The sequence below is a fragment of the Canis lupus genome, chromosome 19 (genome assembly GCF_011100685.1).
Source record: "Canis lupus familiaris isolate Mischka breed German Shepherd chromosome 19, alternate assembly UU_Cfam_GSD_1.0, whole genome shotgun sequence".
In the NCBI taxonomy this organism is placed as follows: Eukaryota; Metazoa; Chordata; class Mammalia; order Carnivora; family Canidae; genus Canis; species Canis lupus.
This window is the reverse complement of record NC_049240.1, coordinates 11,761,015-11,787,773: the sequence shown is the minus strand read 5'-3', so window position 1 is coordinate 11,787,773 and position 26,759 is coordinate 11,761,015. Positions and strand designations below refer to the sequence as shown.

At 33.4% G+C, this 26,759-nt stretch overlaps 1 long non-coding RNA gene across 2 annotated transcripts in view; it reads left to right on the top strand.

The window, feature by feature from the left end:
* Nucleotides 1-26,759, top strand: part of LOC102157193 — a 148,472-nt gene that overhangs the window by 65,605 nt on the left and 56,108 nt on the right. For both annotated transcript variants that reach the window (XR_005373909.1, XR_005373908.1), the window contains exon 3: nucleotides 15,563-15,624. This is a non-coding gene — a long non-coding RNA (uncharacterized LOC102157193). The remainder of the gene's footprint in view (nucleotides 1-15,562; nucleotides 15,625-26,759) is intronic.

Here is a 26,759-nt window from a genome sequence, read left to right as displayed (position 1 = left end):
CAGCAGCAGAAACCAGTGAGACTCCAGTTGCACCAGATAAACACAAGAGATCCAAATAACACATTAAATGCTCTGAAAATTAAACTGTCATTAGAACCACAGCCCACAAATGTAGATCAAGATCTGCGTGCTAACCCCACAGATGGTAATTTCCTACTTGTATGGACTGAATGCCTATGTCCCTCCAAAATTGGTATATTAAATTCCAATATCCAGTGTGATATGGTAGTGGGGACTCTGGGAGGTGATTAGTCATGAGAGTGGTATCCTTATGAATAAGATTAGTGCCTTATAAAAGAAACTCCAAAATGTTCTCTCACCCTTTCTGCCATGTTGAGGACACAGTGAAAATAAAGCTGTTTATGAATCATGAAGTTAACCCTCACCAGACACAAAGTCTTCTGCTTTCTTAATCTTGACTTTTCACCTTTGGGACTGAAAAATAAATTTCTGCTGTTTATAAGCCACCAGATCTATGATAACCTGTTAAAGCAGCCTGAACAGACTAAGGCACCTAATAAAATACAAGATTTTAATAGAAATTAGAGACTAAAATAATAGACAAAATGTTTAGCATGCAATTGAAAATTACCAATCGTACCAATAACCAAGAAAATCACAACTTAAATGAAAAAAGACAACTCATGATAACAGCAGGATGAATTGTATGGCAGAAGTATCTAAAAATATTTTATTTTTTAAAGAGTTTATGTATTTGTTCATGAGAGACAGACAGAGAGAGAGAGAGAGAAAGAAAGACAGGCAGAGGGGGAAGCAGGCTCCATGTGGGGATCCTGATGTGGGACTCGATCCAGGGTCTCCAGGATCATGCCCTGGGCCGAAGGCAGATTCTGAACTGCTGAGCAACCCAGGTGTCCCCTCTAAAAATTATTTTAAATTAAAAGTCATATAAGTACTTCAACGATCAACTAGGAGTTCTCTTGATACAAACAAAAGAAAATTTCAGCAAATAAATAGAAGTAAAAAACAACAATCAAATGCAAAGTATAGAATTTAAAAAACAACAACAAGTAAAAACTTGCTAAATGAGCTCAACAATGAAGTCTAAATAACTGAGAATATATTCACTGAAGTTAAGAATTCTAACGTTTAAGAAAATAGGAGGAAAGTCTTTCCAACTCACTTTATGAGACCAATATTTCATTGCATATTTTTAAGATTTTATTTATTTATGAGAGAGAGAGAGAGAGAGAGAGAGAGAGAGAGGCAGAGACACAGGCAGAGGGAGAAGCAGGCTCCATGCAGGGAGCCAGATGTGGGACTCTATCTCAGGTCTCCAGGATCACGCCCTGAGTTGAAAGCAGATACTCAACCGCTGAACCACACAGGCGTCCTGGGACCAGTATTTCTTTGACTCTAAAACCAGACAAAAATAAGGCAGAAGAAACACACATTCACACACCCACTTGTCAGAAAACTATGCACCAATATGTCTCATTAGATTAGATATAAAAATGCCTAATAAGGTATGAGAAATCAAATCAAACAATGTATAAAGAGAATTATATACCCAGACCAACTTGGAATTTATTCCAGGTATTTAAGTCCGGTTTGAAAATTGAAAATCAATTGATATTTAATAATATCAACAAGCCAAGGAAGAAAATCATATGATCATATCATTTGACACAGAAAAAGCATTTGAAAATTTCCCAACACATATTTTTAAAAACACCCCCAGCAACTTAGAAATAGAAGGGAATTAATATCTCAACATGATAAAGATCATCTACAAAAACCTTAAAGCTAGCTTCATACTTAAAGGTGAAAACTAAATTTTTACTACCTAAGATTACTAACAAGTCAAGTGTTTAGTCTCACCACTCTTATTCAACATCATGCTTAAAGTTCTAGCCACTGCAATAAGTCAAGAAAAAAAAAAAAAGCAAGACATGCAGATGGACAGGAAGCAATAAAGGAAGCAATAAAACTTCCTACGTCTGAAGATGACATGGATTATCTACTTAGAAAATTCCTCCTAGGTGGCTCAGTCAGTTAATAAGCATCTGCCTTCAGCTCAGGTCACCATCTCTGGGTCCTGGGATCCAGCCTTGTATCGGGCTCCCTGCTCAGTAAGGGGTCTGCTTCTCCTTTTCCCTCTGACCACCTGCTTCCTGCTTGTGCTCTTTCTCTCTGTCTCAAATAAATTTTAAAAATAAAAGAAAATCCTAAGGAATCTACAGAACATTACAGTATAGTAACAATATAGTAAGTGAGCTCAGAAAAGTCACAGGATATAAGACCAGCACACAAAACCCAATGACAGAAGCCAAAAATAAAAGCACACTATCACTTAGAATGGCTACAAAAAAGATGAAATTTTTAATATATATTCAACAAAAGATGTACTGAATAGGTATGATGAAAATTATAAAATTAAAAAAAAGAAAGAAAATAAGATAAAAAAAAATACCATGCCCATGGATTAGAAGACTCTACATAGTAAAGATGTCAACTCTCCCCAAGTTGATCTATTGGTTTAATGCATTCTTATCAGAATCACAGTAAGTATTTTGGTGGGTATAGATAATCACACTTTAAATTTATATGAAAAGAGATAGATGAGCTTTCTCTCTCTCTCTCTCTCTCTCTCTCTCTCTCTCTCTCTTTTCTAGAGAAAGAGAATGTGAGTGTGCAGGGGAAGAGGGAGGAGAGAGAGAATCTTAAGCAGGCTCATGCTTAGCACAGAGCCTGACTCAGGACTTGACTTGAGGTTTGATCTCATGACTCTGAGATCATGACCTGAGCCAAAATTATAATTCTGATGCTTAACTGACAGAGCCACCCAGGGACCCTTGAAAAGGTATAGGTCTTTAAATAGCTAAAATAATCTTGACAAAAGAAAATAAACTGGGAAGAATCTGATGTTAAGTCTTACTGTATAGCTACAGTAATTAGGACAGTTGGAATGTTATTGGCTGGACATTAGAAACATAGATTAGTGAAACAGAACACACAACCCAGACATAGATGAATACACCCGAACCAGTATACTCAACGCATTTTTGACAAAGGTGCAAAAGCAGTTAAAGAAGGAAGAATAGTCTTTTCAACAAATGATGCTGAAACAATTGGATCTCCATAGATAAGAAGGAGAGAGAGAAAAAGAAAGAGGGGGGAGAGAGAGAGAGAGAGAGAGAGAGAACTTAGACCTAAACTTGTACCTTTTATAAAAATTAACTTGAAATGGATTACAGATTTAAATTTCAAATATAGACTATAAAACTCTTTAAAAAGGAGGAAATCTCCTGGAACTATGGTTAGGCAAACACTTCTTAGACTTAACACCAAAAGCACCCAATGTATAAAAGGGAAAAAATGATAAATTTGATCTCGTCAAAATCAAAAACTTATGTTCTGCAAAAGTGCATACAAAAAGAAAGTAAATTCAAGGTATAGTTCAGGAGAAAATATTTACAAACCTGTATTTGATTTTTAAAAAATTAGTATCTAGACTATATAAAGACCTATTAAAACTGAACAGGAAAATATCCAATCAGAAAATGGGTAAAAGAGGCACAGACATTTCACTGAAAAGGATATACAGATGGCAAATAAGCACATGGAAAGTCACTAGGCATGAGAAAAATGCAAATGAAGACCACAATGTAATATCACTATATGCCTGGTGAATAGCTAAAATAATAAATATTTGCAATATCAAATGCTGGTAAGATTTAGAGAAAGTAAATCACTCATGCATTGTTGGTAGGCATGCAAAATAGGATATTTACTCTAAAAATAGTTTGATATTTTTGTATAAAGCAAAACAGGCACAGCGATTGTACTATTGATCATGAATCCCAGAAAATGAAAACTTATGTTCACTCAAAAACCTGTGCATAAATGTTAATAGCATTATTCATAATATTTATTTTATTTGCAAAAGCCCAAAATGAGCATCAACCTGAATGTCTTTTAACAGGTGAATATTTAAACAAATTGTGGGAAATACCCACCCAAATTGTGGGAACATTACACAGCAATAAAAAGGAATTGGCTGCTGATTCATGGGACCACCTATACGTATATGGAGGGAAGTAGTCTATGGGAAAGAAAGTGACCCCAATAACATAGAGCGTATGTTTCCATATATATAAACATTTTGAAATGACAAAATTTTATGAATAAAAGAATGGTGTTTGCCAAGTGTGAGGTAGGTGGGGACAGAAGGTAGACAAGTGCTACATGAGGGATCCTATAATAATGGAGCTGTTTCATATCTTCACTCTGGTGATACATGAGCTAGCACATGGGAAAAAACTATATAGAACTTAAGTCACACACATAAATACACACACACACAAGGCCCAGAAAGTACAAGTGAAGTCAGGAAATCTAAATAGATTTGTGGATTGTATCAATGTCACTATAATGTTGGTGATGGTCCACAATTATTACAAAATTATATCATTAGATGAAACTGGATAAATGTACATGGGATGTCTCTGTATTATTTCTGATAACTGCATGTGAGCCTACAATGATCTCAATAAAACTTTTAATTGAAAAAATTAAATGCATATTGGGGAGTTAAAGCACTATATCATAAGAGTGTTTTGGAATTCAAGTATCTATTCTTAATACATTTTCCTATAAAGATTATTCCTAAAAGCTGAGGAAATGTTGTATTTTGCTATGATTTATATAATTACATTAGAAATGCTGTAAAATTTACCTCGTTAAGAATAGTTTCTAGTAAGTTAAAGATGATCATTTTTAATGATTTTCTGTATTCTGTAAGCTTCCTGATATAGAATAACCCAGGCTGTGGAATTTTATTTTTCTAATTTCAACAAGGAACGTAACATGTTTATAAATTAGTGCAAAATGTTTTTATCAATGAAAAGGTGTGAAGTAATTGACCTTTCATGAGAGAGAGGGAGAGAGCAAGAACACAATTTGATTATTTGATTTAACTTAATTCCTAATTTTGCCTCTTGCAAAATGTGGCTTAGGAATCTAAGACTATTTTATGTAATCTGTATTTACGCAATTTGTATCTAAGGCAATTAAAACATTTACAATAATAAATACTGAAGGCTATAGTATAATGGCCCTCAAAGGTTATATTAGGAAACATCTATAAACTGAATTTGCCAATAATATACAACATGAATACAACCACTTGATAAATTTGTTCTACTGATAAGAACATATAGTACACCTATAAATGTATATATAGATATACATTAGATATAGATACGTTAGCTATATTCTTTTTCCTTTGGAAAATTATTTTGATTTTCAAACTAAATTCCCAGCCTCCAGGTAGTGTTTAAAAACAGATTTTTGCCATTGCTCCATTGATATGTTCATTTTTACCTGTTTAACCTTTGTACTTAATCAGTTTTGTCTTTTCTACTCACAGCTCCTCATTTTTTCCCTAAGCGTGGTGACAAAATTTAAGTCATCTTTTCTCTTTAAAGACTCAATTGCATTCACATAGCATACAGCTGAGTGATCAGAATAAACTGAAACAGAAAAAAAAAAAAAAGCCATTTGTTGCAAAATGCTGTGATTATGTGAGTATTTGTTCTGCCTACAAAGAGCTGCTTTGATAAACTCTTCTGCAGAGCTTTTGAACTTACGTATTTTCTTTTGGAGTCCTGAATCAGCTCTGGGGAACTCTAAGCTAAAATGGAGATTTGAACAAATTAGAATCGCTGCATTAAAATGGAACCAGTCCTGTATCATGAAAAGAAGAGTTGAAAGTACTGAGAATGTTTTACCTAATGGAGAGAAGGCATCATGACCATACATCCCAGTTTCCTTGGGATAGTCCAGATTTATCCCTGTTATCCTAGCATAATTTTTAACACTACTCCTTTTACTCACAAAACTGTCTCAATTTTGGCAACATATTATATGACAACCCTACTTGTGAGGTACATAATAACTGCCTTTAATTGTCTGAAAACTTGTCAGATGGGGAGGGCTTAAGTCTAAATTTGCATGAACCAGAGATAGAAATAGTTCAATGATTAGAATTTTTAAGAACCCACCTCTTTGAATCAGAATAAGAAGGACAGTATAAAGTTTGGAAATAGCCTCACTTCAAAAGAGGAGAAACTACTGTCATTGGAGGTATTTAATGTAGAAGGATGACAACTTGACAGATTTTGTCAAGGGAATTCAAGTATCAGATAAATAATATGATTAAAGGATATTTAAGTTTCTTTACAAATTTTATCGTCTCTAAATAATAAATAGAAGAAAAACAGGGCTAACACTATTTCTTGAGTACTGTAAACTCTCCCTTGTATTTTCGTATTCAATTATCCCCTTAAATTTATGAGATACAATATCATTATCCACTCCTTCACCTCATTTTAATGAAGAAGCCAGAGTTCGTTGTGATTAAGTAACTTGCCCAAAGTCACTATCAATTTTGTAGCAGTGATTATATTAAAATCCTGGCATCCTGGTTCCCAGAACTATGCTATTGACCATGTTAATCATCATTAATATGATCAGAATAATAGCATACATATTTATAGTATTAATATTCTGTTGAGTACACACTGTATCCAGGTACCCTGGTAAACACTTTTTGTATCTTCTTAGAATAACCCAGTGAAATATTGATCAAGACTCTCTTGCATGCAAGTGATGAAATCCAATTCAATTTGGCTTAAAATGCTAGTTGTGTAGATCACAACTGAAAGCCCCAAAATGATGCTGGCCCTGCAACTATTGGATTCAAGTTCTTCAAGAAGATTGGCACATATCTATATTTCTTTGATTATCTCTAGGTTCCATTTTACTCTCTATTGATATTATTATTAGGCTTTCTCCATGTATTTCAGAATAGCTCTGACAATTCTAGGTTTGTCATCTTCACAGGTAACAATACCAGGAAATGACAGACGGCCCTGCTGTAGGTTAACATTGACTCCTGGATAATCGCTATGTTCAGGTGTGTAGGATAATATAATTAGCTGGCCTGTAGCATGAGCACCACTTATGGATGTTGAGGCAACAAAATTGACAAGTCCACCAAAATCCCATGGATGCAATTCCTTAAAGGAAATATGTCATTATCAGAAGGGGAAGATTTGCTGGATTATATACCAAAAATATCACATACACATTTGATGAAAAAATAATTATTGCACCTGTCGTACTGAACCTAAGTTGTCTGTCCAATGGAATGATGAGTTTTGAATTTAGGATTTTGTACATTTGGTTATTCTTATACCCACCTTGCAACCACTATGCAATGTTTATTAACAGCAAGGTAGAATTGTTTGTTAAATATGTATAAGTTCTTTTTTTTATTTTATTTATTTTTTTAAAAAAATGTATAAGTTCTAGTTAAACTTTTTTGCACGTGAATTCCTCTATTTTTCCTATTTTACTTTTACAGATTTATTACAAAAATGGAAATAAAATACTGTATATTAATATTATAAAAATTGATAATTCACTTGCCCAAAACTTTAGCTCTCAAAATGAGAGTATAGAGTCAGGATTAGTTAAGCAAAAACCAAACAATAAAAAACAAAACAAAACAAAACAACAGCAACAATAACAACAACAAAGGAACCCCAATGATATCTGGAATACAAATTGGTTCAATTTTTAAGGATGGCAATGATTATAATTAATCAAATATTTGATCATTAATCAATATTTATATGCCATGCAGATCTCATATGCTATGCAGATAGAAGCATACATTGTTCTCAAATTGCACTCTTATTTGAGTTCTCTTGTTTGCTAGAATATTGAACAAATATCTTTTCTATGATCTCTCTTATTTCGAGTAAACACTTGCAACAAATTGTTTTCATTTTATCAAGCAAACAATTGCCTTTGTGTCTCTAATAATTTTAGAAGTGTTTGTAAATGATTCATTCTTCTTTTAATAAAATATAAACTAGAAAATTTGCTTGAAGTATGGGGAGCTTTTGGGAATGAAATGCAAGTAAATCCCTTTCAAAGGAATTTACTTCCATCTCCCTTTTAGAAATGAGAAATATTTGTCCTAATTCTAAATTTCTTCTGTTCAGTCTGGTGAAAGGAAAATTAAAAGTATAAACTTGAAGGGAAGAAGTGTTTCACATATTCATACATATATGATAATGTTGGATACAGACTTTTGAGGTCAAAATCTCAAGAAAGGAACAATAGACACCATGATTCAATTTCCAGAATGAGAAATTGAGGGTGACAATAATCTTGTCTGACTGTCCTTGTCAGAAAAAAAAAAAAAAAGAATACATTAATTAAAAAACTTGAGCAGTAAAGGAGTTAGAAGGAAAACACCAACATACTAAAATTAAAATGAAGAAGTTAGAGGGGTGCCTGCGTGGGTGGCTCAGTCAGTTAAAAATCTGACTCCTGATTTCAGCTCAGGTCATTAACTCAGGGTCATGAGATCCAGCCCTGCAAGGCACTCCCTGCTCTGTGGGAGTGAGAGTCTGCTTGAATTTATCACCCTTTGCCCCTCCCCCACCTTGAGTGCACACTCAATTAAAAACAAACAAACAAAAAAGAATGAAGAATTTAGAGTAAATCTAAAATCACACACTGTTCAACATAGACTAACCACATTTGGTTGACTTTCAAGTGATTTTCAATGAAATTATTGGAACTAATAGATCCATTTATCTTCATTATGGATAAAATGCTTAGAGGTAGATATAAATGGAGTATATCATTCTAGACTATTATGCACCTAAAAAAAAAAAAAAAAGCTTCAGAAAATAATTTGATTCAAAGACCAAAGACTTAGGGACGCCTGGGTGGCTCAGCGGTTGAGCGTCTGCCTTTGGCTCAGGGTGTGATTCTGGAGTCCTGGGATGGAGTCCCACATTGGTCTTCCTGCATGGAGCCTGCTTCTCCCTCTGCCTATGTCTCTGCCTCTCTCTCTCTCTCTCATAAATAACTAAAAATCTTAAAAAAAAAAAAAACACAAAGACCACATACTTATAATCAAAGACAGCCCTTTTTTCTTAGACATTAATTTCCTATTGACTTAGTATTTTTATGGACAAGTCATCTAAATTAAAAGCATGAGAACAAAACATTATTCTGCCCCTCTGAAAATGTGTCCTAGCATTGTAATTTTTTTTCCCATAAGTATTTTCTGTTTTTCATGCTTACTTCTATACACTGTGGTTACACAAAGAGTATGGTTTACACAATCACTACAGGACTCTCAGATTGCTTCTTCAACCCCCCTGATTTTGGAATTCTGGTTCATTTGTCACTCTAGCTTCAACAAAACGTAGAGGATCTTGAGTGCATTAAAAAACAAAATCTGTCTCTGTGGGGTTCAGTTACAGGCTGAAATCCTAAAAGGTAACAGCAATATAAAAAATAAAGAAATAAGAAGTCAAGTGGTAAATAAAATTGAAGAGTTTGATGTTTTATCCAGAAAAGTCAGAGTGCACAGTGATTCTTTGCAATATCCCTGTTTCGGTTTCTATCAAATTCCTGACAACTTTGGTTCTAAGAGTTTGATATGATTTATTCACTCATATCTTCTCCAAAGCATCTCGGTAGATGATCTTGCATTGTGTTTTCTTCTATAGGGACATGTAACTTACCAGAAGAAGCATCACTCTTTTTTGCCAAAGATAAAACCTCTATCTGTGTTCTTAAACCTATCATCAGGTGGTCCCACCTAAATACAGCACTTTATTTTCTATCAAGTGCTATTTTAATCTTGAGTTTCAGTTTTGAACGACTGTATCTTATCCAAAGATCTTTATCTTGTGTGATATCCATTAATGCATCTACATGATTTTTCCAAGTTAACAATAACACGCTAGCTTTTTTTTTTCTTTGCACTTTGCACAAAACTATCAAACTTTCTTTTTCAAAGACAACATACGCAGGGGTATTCATTACTCCACCAAAATAGATCTGATATTTTGGTACCCACAATTCTCCATCTGTATGCCAGATGCTTGAAGCCACGTGGCACTGCACATATTTTAAACAAATAAATGTGAAATATACAAGATGGGTAAAGGGCAGTGTTAATGTTTTACACGTGTGCCACCATTATTCTGTACTATATTAATCTTTTCTGAGATTTTAAATATCATTTGAAAAAGGAATGCTGCAATCCCAGGGAAATGATACAGAAAATAAATCAATGTATTTAACTCCTCAGTACTAACCCCATACATAATAACGTTGGGAATATTTTTAAAGGAAAATAATAAATACCTTAATTATATGGTCATGAAACACAATATGTAGCAGGTCATTGAATTGTGGACACATTTTAAACGAAGCATTGGCTTCTTGATCTCAATGAAATTTTTTATTATTAATTACCGGAATATATTACGTTACATTAAAGAAAGATTTTGATAAATCCAATTTCAAAATTTGTCATGAAAATGAAATCTTAGATCAAATGCATATATATATATATATATATATATATATATATATGGGGTAGATGCAACTTAAAATCATTGTAAATATATATCTTTGTGTATCTATTTTCTTACTATTTTGTTCCATTTGCATGTTGAGATTTCGCTGCTGACATCTGATAATAAGCACAGTTGTAAGGATAAGTTGTGTATCCTATTTATTTTTTGTATACCTTTACTGCTTTCTTAATTCATTTTCTCTTTGTTATATCAAAATTAAACTATTTAAATATCTTCTTAAATGGTTTCCCTGCCTATAGATTTCTTTCTTCCAGAGAATCCCCTATGGATAATTTATCATCCTAAAATATTACTATTTTTTTTCTTGCTCCCTGTTTCAATTAATCTTTAGTGATTTCTTGTTTTCCAGACATAAAGTTCAAACATTTTAACTTAGCTTTCATATTGCACCAGATTATGGACAACAAATTTTCTTACTCCTATTTCTCACTATATCTTCAAATCACAGGCTACTCGACATGTTTAGAATCTCTCTTGTTCATTTTATTTCCAGCATCCTTCCAAAAGCATGGCATATCTGTCTTCTCAGACAATACTAACCATCTCTGATGCTTATCAATAGCCAATCACTGTTTATCAATATTTAAGTTTAAAACTATACCTTTAAAAATTGGACGTAAGTGTATTGATTGTTCTATCATCTGGTATGGAGAATCTACCTACACACATACAGGAAGGGGCACACACAAGCACATATGTATGAAAGAAACATACAGAAAAATATGAGTCTCCATCTAGTATAGCGATATGTGTATGTTACATTTTACATAACATTGCAAATTTTCCTTAATAATTACATAATATACATTGAGAGAAAAAAGAAAATGTATGAAAATATAGAGAAATCAAAACACTTGTGAAAGATTCTTTCCAAAATACCGAACTCTTTACAGCTATAATTAATTCAGTAATTATGTGCTTTACAGGAAAATCTTTGTGTTGTTGAAAGTAACTTGTGTTCTTAAACTGATATTTAAGTCCTCTCTTGTTCATTTTCAGGTACAAATCTAGTATCCCCAAATGGATTGTTAGGTCCTTAGGGAAGGTGACTTTTTTTTAAGTTATTATGAACAATTAAAAGTAACTCATAGTGTACTCTGTTAGAGTAGGAACTCCATAAATGATTTTTTATTTGATACAATTTGATCTTTTTTATTATTTCCTATGAGGATTCAGTTACTAGCGTATATAGTTTATTGTTCTACCTCTTAATGTATTGGATGTAGATCAAAACTTTATCTGACTTTTGTGTGTCAGAAGAGGAGATCTATACATTTATTTCTGGGAGTTTAGACAATGTCCTATGGATTATAGATTTATTAAAGCCAGAAGCTCCCTACAACAATCCTCTTTTCTCACCAGTATTGTATATTTAGCTTAATTCCTGGGGCTAATAAATGAATATTTTAATTTCAGCGAGAAATATAAGTAATATATATTCTCATGATACATAAATATAAAGTTTCAGTTTTAACGTCCTATCATAATTGAGATGGAAACTCCATAAATTCCGTAATAATCATTGTTCAATCCTCAATCCTGATATGATGGTGCCTGGCTCCTTGTAATCACTCGAGCATCATTTGTTGAATGCATAGAATCAGATGAATCTGGGATCCTACCTATAGGATCCCAGGGCCAGAAAGTAAAGGCTGTCTTTCCTGCTTGCTTCTACAGAAAAAAAATATCAAAGAAGGTTAACTATGAGGCTTGCCCAATTAATGTCTTTACTCCCCGGGGTCACTTGGGGCTATGAGAAAGTTGAGTCAGAGAACAGCTGGGAAGTCCTGTCAGAAGCCACAGGGAACTACTGTAAAGCACATATAGCTGTGTCTCTGTCCTTTAAGTGTTTGTTCAATAACAAATTTAAACACAATAGTAAAGAAAAACACAAAAAGCTCAGTCGGTAGCAAAATGTATAGGTAATACAATTTTTCTTAAGAAAATGTGTATGCTGCAATCTCTCAGCAGGGGAAAATTAATTCTGATTCCTTTTTTTTTTTTTTTTAATTCTGATTCCTTTGAATGTTGTTCTCCATACTGTCTCTTTGAATCCCTAAACTTCTCATTAAAGTACTAGAGTCCTCCTCTCCAGCACTAATCATTCCTTAAAGTTTCTTGAACTTTTGGTGAAATGGTAGAGAAAGTAATGTTTCAAGTCATGCAACAGATACCTAATGAGAAATCTGAGCTACAACTTAAACCCTGAAATACGTTATTTGATTTCAAGAGGCCTTACTTGTTGTAATGTATCAGAATATGGATGATCTGTTTAATATTAACACCAGGTTACAGAAATAGGGACCCAAATTGGAAAGCTAGAAAGCAGTTAGGCTAGCTCTAGGAACAACATAAGCAGAAAAAATAAGGGCTTCAATTCTATCTCTTAAAAACTATCATTCTAAAATGAAAGTATATGTTTTCCAAATCTGTCTCACTTTTTCTGTACTTTCAATTTTCTAAACTCTAATTAGGACTGAAACAAAATTTTGTTGTTATCTATGGAACGATTTAGAAATGAATATTATTTTGTTGTTATTACTGAGTCTGTACTTGTTATAAATATGACAAATTCTTATTATTCCATCGAAAAAGTCATAATTTAAATTACTCTTCACACATTTTAATGCTGTTCTGCATTGTTCTTAATGAAGGTCAGGCCTGTGAGATAATATGCTATTATTGGCTGAATGCTAGCTATTTTGTATGCATTATACATTTGACAAGAATATAGCTTCAGAAGAAGCAATTCATTTACATAGAAAATGTTTTCCTATAAGCAAACCAAAGCATGCCTGCATCCAAATATAGAAATGTGTTGGTGGATTGATAGTTTTATTTTGTGGAGAATATATATGTATATATATGAGAATATATATTGTATGTATGTGCATATGTATATTCTCGCAGGCTCAGATGGTGAAGATCAGACGTATTTTGTAACTGAGGGTATCGACCTATCATTCTCACTTGATCTTTTGTTCATTTGTTTTATTTATCTTTTGATGTCTTTCATAGCTATTTAATTATTTAGTTGATCAGTACTTAATAAGGACACTGTACTTAGCAATCCATAGGTATTTTCTTAAGCATAATAAAAAAATGAAAGATGAATTTTGCCCTGTTTTACTTCTTATGCTAAGGTTTTGAGTCTCTGCAAGAGTTTAAGTGACAAAGCCAGGCTAAATTAACATACATCCCCATGTTATGAACATAAATGCTATACTTCCTATACCAGAAAGAAAAGATGAGAAAGATAGGCCCCCATTTTTTTATCCTCTTTGAAATTAAGTAATTGAAATTATAGTTCCATAGTTTACAGACTTGTCTTATTAAGCATTCATTATTTAAATATCATATTTCTTGGGGGCATATAAAGAAGCATGCTTTAAATAATATACAACTTTTATGGTGAAACAGAGCTAGAACAAATTGTTTTGTACTTTTAGATTATGTTTATACATAGGAAAGAAATCTGATAGTTGAGTAATTTTCCTATTTGTCCCCAAACAAAGCAAATCTGTAAAAGAAACATTAAAATCCTTCACGTTAAAACTGATATGGATAATTGATTTAATTTTTCATTTTAACCCTTGAAAGCAGACCAAATCAGGGTGGAATTATAAAATGAATTCTCTTGGAGTGAGGACAGATACTTGAGATCAGTTCTTATATTTCATTTCATACCGATACATCTTTCTCACACCTCCTTAAATTTGTTGTCTTCCTTGATTCATTTTGATTTTCAAAACTGAGCTTGATTTACTTCAATGTGTTCTCAAAGAGCATGGAAAGGGAAATACTTTTAACTTTTATTCATTTTGGCCAATTGAAACGAAAAAAAATCGGTCTATTGCTACTCAATCCATAACCATCAACATTGACTGGCATATATTTTTTAGATAGAGAAAAAAAGGAAATTATACAAAATTCAGATGCCATGGTTTAGAGCAAAGTTGGTGGGAATAACAGTTCCAATTTCTCTATTCAGCCTGGGCACACATGCCTTTACAACTCTGGGAGATAGGACAGTTGTCAATGCTGCAGTTTGTTCAAAGAGACATGAATATGAAAAGATAGAAGTAATTTTTAATAAATAAAATTATAAATAATATTACTGTGCATTCATTTCAATTTTGGCATTCTTGTCTATCCCTTAAGTGGGACATATTGAAGTATGTAGAAGAGAGGAGACAAATTGAAAGTAATGTGTATAAGAGAGAGAAGTCAAGGAAGATGTATTTGGTGCTTTCTACTCCTACTTTTCACCTCAGATCTGAGAGGTCATGAGAAAGAGTAGAGTGGCAAAGAGATGCAAGGAAAGAGACATGGGGCAAATTTTTCTTCTTTGAGGTTTTGGACCAGGAATGAATAGCTTTAGTGTGGTAAGCACACTTTATTCAGCTAATCTATGAGTCTTATACACTCAGTATAGGAAATTAAAAGAAACAAAACCAGGATCTAGATTGAGAAATCTGTTTGTAGCTTAATTTTGACTGAAACATGAACGAGAAAGCTCTGATGGTATACTGAGAAGTTCGAGAACATTTCTTACCTTCTGATGCTCAGAATTCCCATAAACTGAACTCACAGTGTGTTTATCCACGCTCTTCTTTTTTTCATAAGAAATTTATGCATACAAATAGACATTCACGTTATATTCTAATTTTATCCTATAGCAGTTTTTTAAAAAGCATGTACTCTATATACATTAAAATTCCTTTTATCTTTAGAAATTAGTACTAAAAAATAAACTTGTAGTTCTCTGGTGTCTGATGATGAGGATATGTGTCCCTTATTTTTATTCATCTATTGTTTCACGGTTGTCTTGAAATTCCTCATGCAAGATATATTTCAATACCCACTCATTCCGAATAGAGAGATTATAAATAAATTTAAGCATGCTGTTGAAATAGTACACATCTATAGCCAAATCCAGGTAGAGATCAGCTCCTAACGCTCACCAATTTCATTTCTGATCTTGCCAAATTTATCATCTGGACAATGAACTACCAGGTGCACACAGAGGCCATTATTGACACATTCATTTAATTTCTTCTTCTCTTGCAATCCAAACCACACACAAAAAAATATAATTCTGATTGCTCTTCTGTTTGCAGCTGTACTGAGGTTGATTACTGGAGCTCTCACTTCCAGCTTCATCTATACTGGCAGGCTGAAGGTGAGATCACTTTCCAATTCTTTGAAATGCTCTGACAGATTCTGTTTTCTAATTTTCTGTCCACAACCCCCTTTCCATGGTCACTTATTTCACTTTGCTGCTGAATATTTCATCTGAAAAAAAAAAACAAAACACACAAGTGTGTGCCTGCTTTTAGCCTTATCTAGTCAAGTGTTCTCTAGCTGTTTGTTTTGCAGTAAAGCTGGCAGTAATGCACTCACTGGCAATAAAAAGGAGTGTTTTCCTTCCTTTTTATGTCATCACTTCTACTTATTTCTGAGAATACCGAATGATCACATTCCCTTGCATTCTGTTTTATTACTGTTTTCTTCTTATAAACATTTATATGTATAAATGGTGGGTATCAAAAATGTATTTAGGATTATATCTTTATAATCTTTCTACTGATGGATCTTTCTCAAAATAAGGACTCCTTCATTAAGAGAAAAATCAAACTTCATTTTACATGCATTAAGTAAGTTTCTGTTAGGAAATATCTTGATATTTCCCCATTTCCCATCTCTTTGCAAGAGAAATAGAGGTCTCATGCAGCAATTATGAGCATGTGCTGGAACCAGGTTCTCTGGTGTTCATTCCCTGCTCTCCCATGTATTTTTCATGTGACCTTGAGCAAGTTATTTCAATTTTCTATGTCTCAGTTCCTTCATTTGTAAAAGCAAGAAAACTATCAATCTCCAAAGGTTAGGGTGAAGAGTTAATTAAGGAATTAAAGAACTGAAGGTAGTCCATGGCACCTATCAAGCATTAAATAAATGTTAGATGTGATGCCTGTAATATTGACAAGCTTCTCACAAATAATGCTGATATATGAAGAATGCCTTTATGACTCAATGTTCCTAAAAGAAATGTACCAAATGTGAAAAAATATGTTTGTTCTGTTTACTTTTGCTTTTTCTAGCATCTAGAACTGTCTTAGACATATAACTCATACTCAATATATATTTTTGTGATTGAATGAAAGAATGAATGAATGATGGATAGTATTTAAAATGGAATATATGTAATTTGTTTATATTTAGTATATATAGGTCTTTAATGTATTTTGTGCAAAATAATGTAGCCAAATTATGAACTAATAATTGATTAGCTACTTTGAAAATTCGAGCACAAGGAAATTTGAACAACAAAAAAATAAGGACAGACAACTAAGTGTGAGTTAGGAAATCAAATGCCTTGAGAGGACTTCAGGATCCGAGATGCAGCACTATGGAAAGGAAAAGCAAATCCCATAAGGCCTGGCATGCTGCTCTTCATCTGCTGTGAGATGTTAGTTAATGCACGTAACAGCTCTGAAACTCTGATTTCTATTATATCATCTGCTGATTTCAGTGGCTTGCTGAAATAAGTATATAATTGTAATATTCCACCATGAGGAAAAAAATGTGATATTCCTAATTCATTTCTGATGATCTAGAATGAAGCAGCTCCTTTTGCTTCCCCACTTTGTTTGCCCACAAATTTTCAGTGCTCCTCTATTCTGAGAGTCTCATAAGATTGTGGAAATCACGCATCAGCCAGGCTTCTCTAACCTAAGTTAGGATAAACCCAGGCTAGGATAACCTGGATAAAATCCAGGTTAGGATAGACTTGAATCTTTATCCCATTCCCTTTTCTATGGAAAAGCCTAACGTCCTTCTTAGAAATTGTACATATTCCTCAAACTGTCATGTTTTGTGTTTTTCAAACACTCCTCGCTCCTCCTGGGTTCTTGTCTCCATTCCTGCCCCTTGCAGCTGTTGCTTTCTCTGCATTTCAGTGTTAACCCAAATACGGTCTAGGCTCCTTTCTCTGAATTCTCACATGAGACTTTTGTGAGTTTGTTCAGAATTTTAAAGGAATTAGAAGCAAAGAATTACAACAGGAACACAAGTTATTTGGCCTTGAATATTTGATATTCTTGCGTTAAAAAAATCTTTTTATCTTGTATGTGGCTCAATGAATTCCTTTCAGCTTTTATATTCTCCCCAACCCCAGATCCTTTTGCATTTTGGTAATGTGCCTTGATGAAGCTGCTTCTTTGGAGTTTTTTTTCCCTACTACCCAACCTCAGAACCTAGTTCCCTTCTACCTCAAGTTCCTTATCAAGACATTTTCTGGAAAATGACAATTTTTCTCCCTGAAATATTTTATTACTGACAAGAATTTTGCACTCCCAAAATCTGGCCAAGCAAATTCACTTTTCTGTGCCAATGAGATGTAAGAAAAAGTGAGGTGTTCATTTCTTTGTCATAAAGTAAATGGCTATGATTTCTCACTTACTTTTTCTCTTCCTGCACTCTTATTGACAGATGAGGTGCTCACCGGTCTTAGATTCTCATAAATAAGGAATGACATACCATAAGATCAAAGCCTTGATGCTTTTGAAAAGCAAACCTACCACGTGGCGCCTGGGGGCTCAGTTGGTTGAGCTTCTGCCTTCAGCTCCTGTCATGATCCCAGAGTCCTAGAACCAAGCCCTGGGTTGGGCTCCCTGCTCAGCAGGGAGTCTGTTTCTCCCTCTTCCCACCCCCCACCCGTGCCACCAACTCACTCTCTCTCTCAAATAAATAAAATCTTAAAAAAAAAAAAAAAAAGTAGAACTGCATACTATGTAAGCTAGGGCTTTTTTGCAATTGCTACATTCCTTCTTTAAGGCAATTAGCCAAGAATTACCAGTTTTTTTGAGTGAATGAGGTGCCTGGGGAATGAGGAAGACAAGGATAAGACAACTTCAAGATAACAGTTGTATAATATATGTAACATAGGATCCTATTATGTTGTCAGCAATGGATTATCTATATTGAAATCTGAAAGGACTGCCACAGGTTCATCTGTAGGAAGAAAGTGAAGGAGAAGAAGAAAGAAGAAGAAGAAGAAGAAGAAGAAGAAGAAGAAGAAGAAGAAGAAGAAGAAAAGACAGCACAACTTCTCTGCCTGCAAATGCCTTATTTCTCTTTCTCTTTCTTTCTTTCTCTTTCTTTCTTTCTTTCTTTCTTTCTTTCTTTCTTTCTTTCTTTCTCTTTCTTTCTTTCTTTCTTTCTTTCTTTCTTTCTTTCTTTCTTTCTTTCTTTTTCTCGGCTCTCTGCGTGGGGCCTGCTTCTCCCTCTGCCTGTGTCTTTGCCTCTCTCTCTCTCTCTCTCTGCATCTCTATGAATAAATAAATAAAATCTTTCTTTTCTTTCTTTCTTCTTTTTTCTTTCCTTCTTTTTTCCTGCAATAATGCATGCCATTTAAAATGTTTTAAGGATTAAATTGAGACAATTAAAGATGGTGAAAATAACAATTAAAAAAACATTCTTCTATTACAGAAAAGAAAGGTAGAAACATTTTACTCAACTTAAATGGTTTCAATAGATGAGTTGCATGTAAAAAAAAAATAACTAGGGTACCATCTCCTGAGCCAGCTAGAACCAAATTTATACATTAATTTGTTCATCTCCCTTTATAGCAGGCTAACAGTATAATTCTTGCCACCTAAAGAAACAAAACAGGAAAGATACAGCTGCATCCTTGGATAGTTCCAGGACATTGAAGGATATTCCCAGTGATAAACCGTCTACTAAGAAATGATGAATACACACAAGCATGAGAGGCAGTGAAGAGTGAGACTGGTGATCTTTGTGTACAGAAATATTTTTGTTTGAAAATTATACATGATCTGTCTAGTTTAGCAGAATAACCATGTAGTTAAAGCAGAAGACACTGAAGGACTCTGGCCATCAATCAAATATGATTGATAACCACAATCAAAAATTAAACAATGGGTTATATATGTCAATCTGTTCATCAGAACTAAATCTGAGAGGACAAAGGTGACATTAAAGTGGGCTGTGAGAAGGGATGTTACTCTTCAGGCATCATGTCTTGTCAAATGTGTGTCACAGAGAGTACTCTCGTCACTCAAAAAGGAAAATAAAAATCATGTCTTCAATGAAAGTACTTCTGAGATGTTTGCTTTTCATTGGCAGGTAAACATTAAGACATGCTTAGAAAACCAAAGGGTAAATGATAAGGAATACTTTTTAGTAGTGGCTATCTGTTCTGCAAAAACTATAAAACATATTCATACATAAAACCTTGTAGGAGTCATGGGAATTGAGGAGTATAGATCTGAATTTTATGAGGAGCCACTACTCTATAATTTCTCTTGATTTGTTTCACAGTGAGAAATAGTAGGCAAAAAGGGGTGGCAGCAAAGGAATGTCATTGGGAAAAAAGGAAGTCTCACAAGTCATAGATAAGAATGAACCTCAGCTCTCCCACTAAGTGTCTTGTGAGAAATTACAAACCACATATTCATTTCAAATTATCGATATGTCCATATACTAAGATAACCAAGGAAATTTAAAGAGACACATCGAATGTTCAAAAAATTGCAAAATTTTACAACCTCTGTTGGCAAAGACAGGGAAGTGGTAAGGAAATAATACATTGAGATGAATTCAGACTTGGACAGATAAGTGACTGAGGTAAGATGACATCATAAGGACATTCAAGATTTAAACATATAATTATAATGCACTCTGAGCACTAATAAGAGGAATCAGCTCTTCCAAAATGATCAATGATTTGAAAAATAAACTTGAAAATTTTTCAAAATGTGAGAAAATGAGACAAAGATGAAAAGAGAATGATTATAAAAGATGAGGCCAAAAAAAAAAAGATATCCAAAAAAAGGTAGAGATGCTGTGAAAATAGTATTTTTCTGTGAAGACAGAAAAAAAAAAGAAACAAATGAATCGAAAATAACAGTAACAGAAGCATAAATAGTAAATCAAGATATAGCAAAAAAAAAAACAAACACCTTAAACTAAGAATTAGATATGTACAGACATGTATATGTAATATGGAATATGTCATGAATTCCATTATAATACAGGTATAATTAAATGTAATTTAATATACACACACAACAAAATAAGAGGCAAATTTCAAAGAAAAACAAATGTTCAAAAATCATCTTTTGCTTAAATGTAAACTGAAAAATGTCTATAATTTCAACAATAAGGAAAAAATCCAACAACATTTAAACATAAGTAAGGGATCCCTGGGTGGCGCAGCGGTTTAGCGCCTGCCTTTGGCCCAGGGCGCGATCCTGGAGACCCGGGATCGAATCCCATATCGGGCTCCTGGTGCATGGAGCCTGCTTCTCCCTCTGCCTATGTCTCCGCCTCTCTCTCTCTCTCTCTCTGTGTGTGTGTGTGACTATCATAAATAAATAAAAATTAAAAAAAAACATAAGTAAAAGTTTTACAGAAGAAAGAAATCAAACAAGCTTTCTGTGACTTTAAACATCAGGACACAGTGGAATAATAGAACACAATGGAACAAAGTGTGGGAGAAAGACGTTGGGATTCAAGATTTCTAGAAGGAATACATTGAATTTCTACTCAAAGATAATTGAAAGTCATTCTCAGCTATGTGAGTCTCAGATAATATATCATTGGTGTTCTTCTTGAGGAGATTTCTGGAAAACATATAAAAATCAATATTTAAGGGATGGAAAAATGTAAGTATAATGTTATAGGTGAGTAGTAATAACCTAAGTGTAAAGATTTTAAAATTTTTACATTAGCTGTGAATGACAAAATCATTATTATAATGTATGATGATGCAGTAAAAGAAAACGATAAAAATATATTAGTTGACTGACCCATGGTTAACTTGATGACATTTGAGAATGTTTATGTAGAATAGAGAGGTTAAATAAAGGGTGGGAAAAGGATTTGGAGAAGTAGAAGAACAAGGCAGGTGGGAGCAGAAGGAGCTGTGTGCTGGCTGCCATTGGAGGTTAACATGATAAACCAGAGATCAGATACAGGTATCAGCAATGCCTGCCCTACATCCAACCTCAGAACAGAAAAAAAAAAAACTACTTCTTCATTTCTATCTTCCAAATCTCATGTTTCTTGTGACCAACTTTAACCTGGGATAATACAAGAAAGGTAATTTTTCAAAAAATTCTTGCAACATAACTAACATTGACACAGTACAAAGTCAACATGGTTCACACATACACATCACTTTTAAACATAGTTAAATGCCAAATAAAGTCAGTGGAAAATTTCACGTTACATGATACAAATAACCTATGTACAACCAAAAATATGCCAGCCTCCATTTAAAGAAAGTATGAAGTCCCTTGATTCATCTGTGGTTGTTTATTCTCTTCTAGTTCAGTCACTTTGGCTTTGGTGTGTTGTGACATGAATGTGGAAATGTTACTAATTCATCTTATGTTAATGCTAGGTAAATTGTGAACAAAAAGAAAAAAATAGAAAATTTAATTAAAGCATACTTAAATATAGTTATATCAAAATAGAAAAGAAATACTTGTAATTGTTACAATCTTAGTTTTTGTGATTTTTCAAGCCATTTCTTCAGGTGGGTAGTCAAACACAGTATGAACATTTTCTACCAATTCCATGATAGAAATTTTTTTCTTCTATCAGCCAGTCTATTTTCCCTTTGAGATCAGAAAACATGAGACTGAATATTTCCTTGCCTATGGATTTGTCCATGAATTCACTGAATCAGAATAAAAATGATTGGAGAAAAAAGCTGATGGAAATCCACCAAAGGATCCATCTTGTCCCTTTTATTGAGATCTTCATCTGCTCCTCTTTAGTGGGCATTAGTATGAGAAATAAATATTTTTACATTCAGGGCCCACTTGAAAAGGCCTGTTTGCATCCTATTCTTTCTACTAACTTTTCTCCAATTATCTAATTATCTGTGTTCTTCCAAGTCCCCAATCATCCTGCCAAAGCATTGGCCACGGTTAATGAGTCAGTAAGGCCTACAACTCCACTCTCCATTTTCAAGGGAAAATGAGCAATCAAGTACATTATAAGTTCCATCTGCTGACAAAATTTCTCTTCACTACTGTCCGTCCTTCAGGCCACTACAAAATTGTCTTTTCATTTGTTTGTTTGTTTCTTTTCCAGCCAGCATCACCAACAATACATTTTCACGGTCGGTCCTACTTCAAGGCATCTCAACTCCCAACATCCATGTCATAACCTAGTCTGCAAGGACTTGATCACCTTTTCTTTCCACAGGACATTATAGTTTTATAGCCATTAATCAGGTACTGAAAACATATCTAGCAGAACCAGTTATCAATCAGACATGAATACTTTCCTCCTCAAACAACTGATGAATGAGAATTTTCCAGAAGACCATATGTGTTTGTCTGAGATATAAGACATTGGAGCAAAAATAAGTTCACGGGTTTTTGGTCCACTTACTCATGGAACTTGTATCTTTTGGACATGCTTAGGCCTGCTCTCATGTTTTATTTGAATAGAGAGTGTAGTTGTACATGAAAAATGTATAGCTTGGCCATGATTTTTTGTATGGCTTCTTGGTGGCTCAGTAGTTATGGTCAAATTCTCAGTCTCTACTAGAGTCCAATAGAAAGTCAGAAGCTATTTCTCAAAAGGAGAATTATTGATAGGGCCTGGCATAGTTCCAATCCAAATTATAAAGGTATACACTTTAATTCACCTAGGAGTGCCTGTCATAAACATTTCTATCTGCCACTAACATTTAGAGCACCATGACTGTAAAACTCAAGTAGATCCATTTTAGACTTGTTGAAAACTGTCTTAAAAGGTGATCAACTCCTTGCAGACTAGATTATGCTATTAAGGTAGGAAGTTGAGATGGTCTTAGAGTAGGACTGTGAAGATGTATTTTTAGTCATGCTGGCTGAAAAAAAAAAAAAAAAGAAAAAAAAAAAACAATTTCAGAAGATCTTTATCAATAGCTATAGAAAAAAAAAAAAAAAAAAAAACTTGGCCAGATCAGGAGGTATAGATTGTATTGTGCACATGCATGCAGGCACACATACACACACGTATCTATATTATCCAGAACACACATCCAGAACAACAGCTGTTATCACATCATTAGGTTCATAGTAATCCATTCCCCTTCTTTAAATACTTCTGCCTTCTGCAAAAGCCAAATAAGCAAGTTGAATGGACATATGGGGTAATCAATACTCCTGTATTTGTCAAGCCCTAGACAGTGACACAGATCTCTGATAGGCCTTGGGGGTGTAATATTGCTTTGATTTACTATTTTGATAGGTAGAGGTTTCTACTTGGCCTTTCTTGCCATCACAGTCCCTACTCCATAGCTCATGCAACCAGTGCAGTAATTCCACCATTTGTTAAATGTGTCTTTTTCAAGTCTGCATTCTAGAACTGGGGAAATAGCCACATACCACCCATGGGCAATAATAATTACCCAGAAAATATAGATAATGTATATATTTCGATTCTTTCTATTCCTCCATTCTTGTCTTAACTATCAAAGGAAAGAATTTTGTATCTTGATTATATTAAGAGTTATATCACCATCAATGAGTGTGTTAAGTATGCAAACCAAAACATAATGAATTTTACATAAGTTGTTTATAGAGCTACTGACATAAAATTTTCATCGGCATATTGACACAAGGCGATAAATGGAATTCTAGGCTTATAATGACATTTATTAGACTTAAACATCTTTCTATCATATGACTTCAATCTATAAAATACTATTTTAACTAATATTTGAGCATCACACCAATATTCAACAATTTTTATTTGAATTAAAGTTCTAAGAAGAGTATGAATATAGACTTTAATTTCTGTTCTAAGATACTATTGTTAGTTAATTTAAAGTCCTTTCCATCATCATTGCTAACTGCTGTAGTCTGACATCCATTCCCCAAATGAAATGTGACTTTGATGGATAAACTCAATTAAAGCTCAGGCATTAGATAAGTCAAACAGAGAATTGGACTGATCTTTACCAATCTACCTTTAAAAATACAATAAGTATTTGAAAATGAAGCAGTCATAAATTATACTGAAAATATGTTAGTAAAATTGGATTGAAATTCAAATCAATTACTCTATGTAAATTTCTATTGCTTAGAGAGTAACATTTGTTTTTCCCCTCAATATTGTATCTAGAGATACTTTTAATAAGCAAAATCAGAGAAATACCTGTTGTCTTTAACTTTCTTAAAAATTTCTGCCTCTTTTATGATATTTGTTTATTGAAAATCTAGTTTTAAGAATAACAATATACATTTCATAATAATCTGAGAAAGCTTATAAGTAATTATATTTCTCTTAATACATTTAAAAATTACTTAGTGAATATTTTGCCTATGACAACCTCTAATCTCAACATAGATGTCCCACTCATTATTTATTTAATCATTAAACTAAAACTCATTAAGTAAAAATTGTACCTTCTCTATATAAATACAAAAACGAAATCAGGCAGGATTGCATAGGTAAATAAAACATGTACAGAGAGATATGTAAAGAAATAATTTGACTTGATGTGATAAATCCTTTATAAGACACATATATAGGTTGTAAAAGGAATACAGATATATAACTTGGGAAATTGGGAAAATTATTGAACCATACCGTTTTCAATTTAGAAGACCTTTAGGATTTGCAATAATTTATATGAAAATTTAGAATTCAGAGGAATCTTTAGTTAAATCACATCCAACTCCATTATTTTGATGTAGAAATAATGAAGAACATTTGATTTTTTTCCATCACCAATATAGCCAAGTAGACAATATTTGTAGGAATTAAGGGTTTGTATTTGTGAATCTGACAACTCTGAATTGAAATCCCAGAATTCTATCTTGAAATTACTAGACACATGAGCCTCAGATTCAGTTTTTTCATCTGCCAAATGGAGACCATAAAAACTAACTACTCCATGGTGTTTTGTTGTGAGCATTACATAAGATATTTAACAGAGGACCCATCAAATAGCTCACACTATCTTTTAGGGTTGTTGTCAGAATTAAATGAATTAATAATTCAATTCAATTAATAATTGTTAGTCACTTAAAATACTGTCTATAAAGATGCAAAGTTATCCTACTATTTTTCTTACTCTTGGTGTTGGGATTTTGTTTTGTTATATAACAGCCTATAGTTCTGTTTCATTGCAATTTCAGGTAGAAAGCAAGGCATTTATTGTTTTAGAGAAGGATATTAAGACAGAAGACATTTAAAAAATACTTTTCATTTTAAAATGTCTAGATTTTCAAAGCTCCTTGAAGAAATAGTTAAGTCTAGGACTGGAGTGAGGAACATAGAAAGTGAGCTTGGAAAACTTTGTAGTGCCAGGGTGTAAGAAAGTGCTCAAAAAAGAAAATGCAACAAAAATTTTCAAAACTCACAATGACAGGTATATGTCAACAGGACACAGGAACCAACTGAAAATGCTCCTAGTAAAGAAAGCTGCAATAATGTGAACAACAAAATAAATTGTGCAGTATTCCATTGTAATGCAAGCTATTAAATAAACATCCATGGGTTTGATAAAAAACAAATAAGTGGCTAATAAATAAATAAGAGTTTATAGGTAAACCTATGCAGAAGAAAATTTATATAGATATTCTAACAAAACAGGGTTAGTATAACTCCTTACTCCTTATATGCCCACTTGTGCATGATGACCTCCTTTTAAAGATTACAGAATGGGAAGACCTGAGTGACTGAGTCAGTTAAGCTCCAGTTCTTGATGTTGGCTCAGGTCACAATCTCTGGGACAGGAGATTGAATCCCACATCAGGCTTTGTGCTCAGTGGGAAGTCTGCTTAAGATTCTCTCTCTCCAAAAAAAAAAAAAAAAAAAGATTCTCTCTCTCCCTCTCACTCCGCCCTTCCCTTCCTTCTCTCTCTCTCTCTCAAAAATAAATCAATAAATCTTTTGTTTAAAGATTATACTATGAAAATAAAAAAATAGGGGAGAAATTTAATAAATACTGCTCCCCTGGGTGATCAAGATTAACACCCACAACGACATCAATATAGTGTGCACACAACAATAACCCTGGTATCCCAATCAGAACAAATCAGAGAAATTTCAGCTGAAGGACTTTCTACAAAATAGCTTAACAGTAGTCCTTAAAACTGAAATGGTCATCAAAAACCAGGAAAATTGACAAGAAATATAACTAAATGAAATGTATTTTCCTAGATGAGAACTTGGAACAGAAAAACATAGGTAGCAAAAACTAAATAAATCCAAATACATGTTGGTGTTTAGCTGATAAAAAATGTTTCAGTATTGGCTTATTAGTTGTGGCAAATTTTA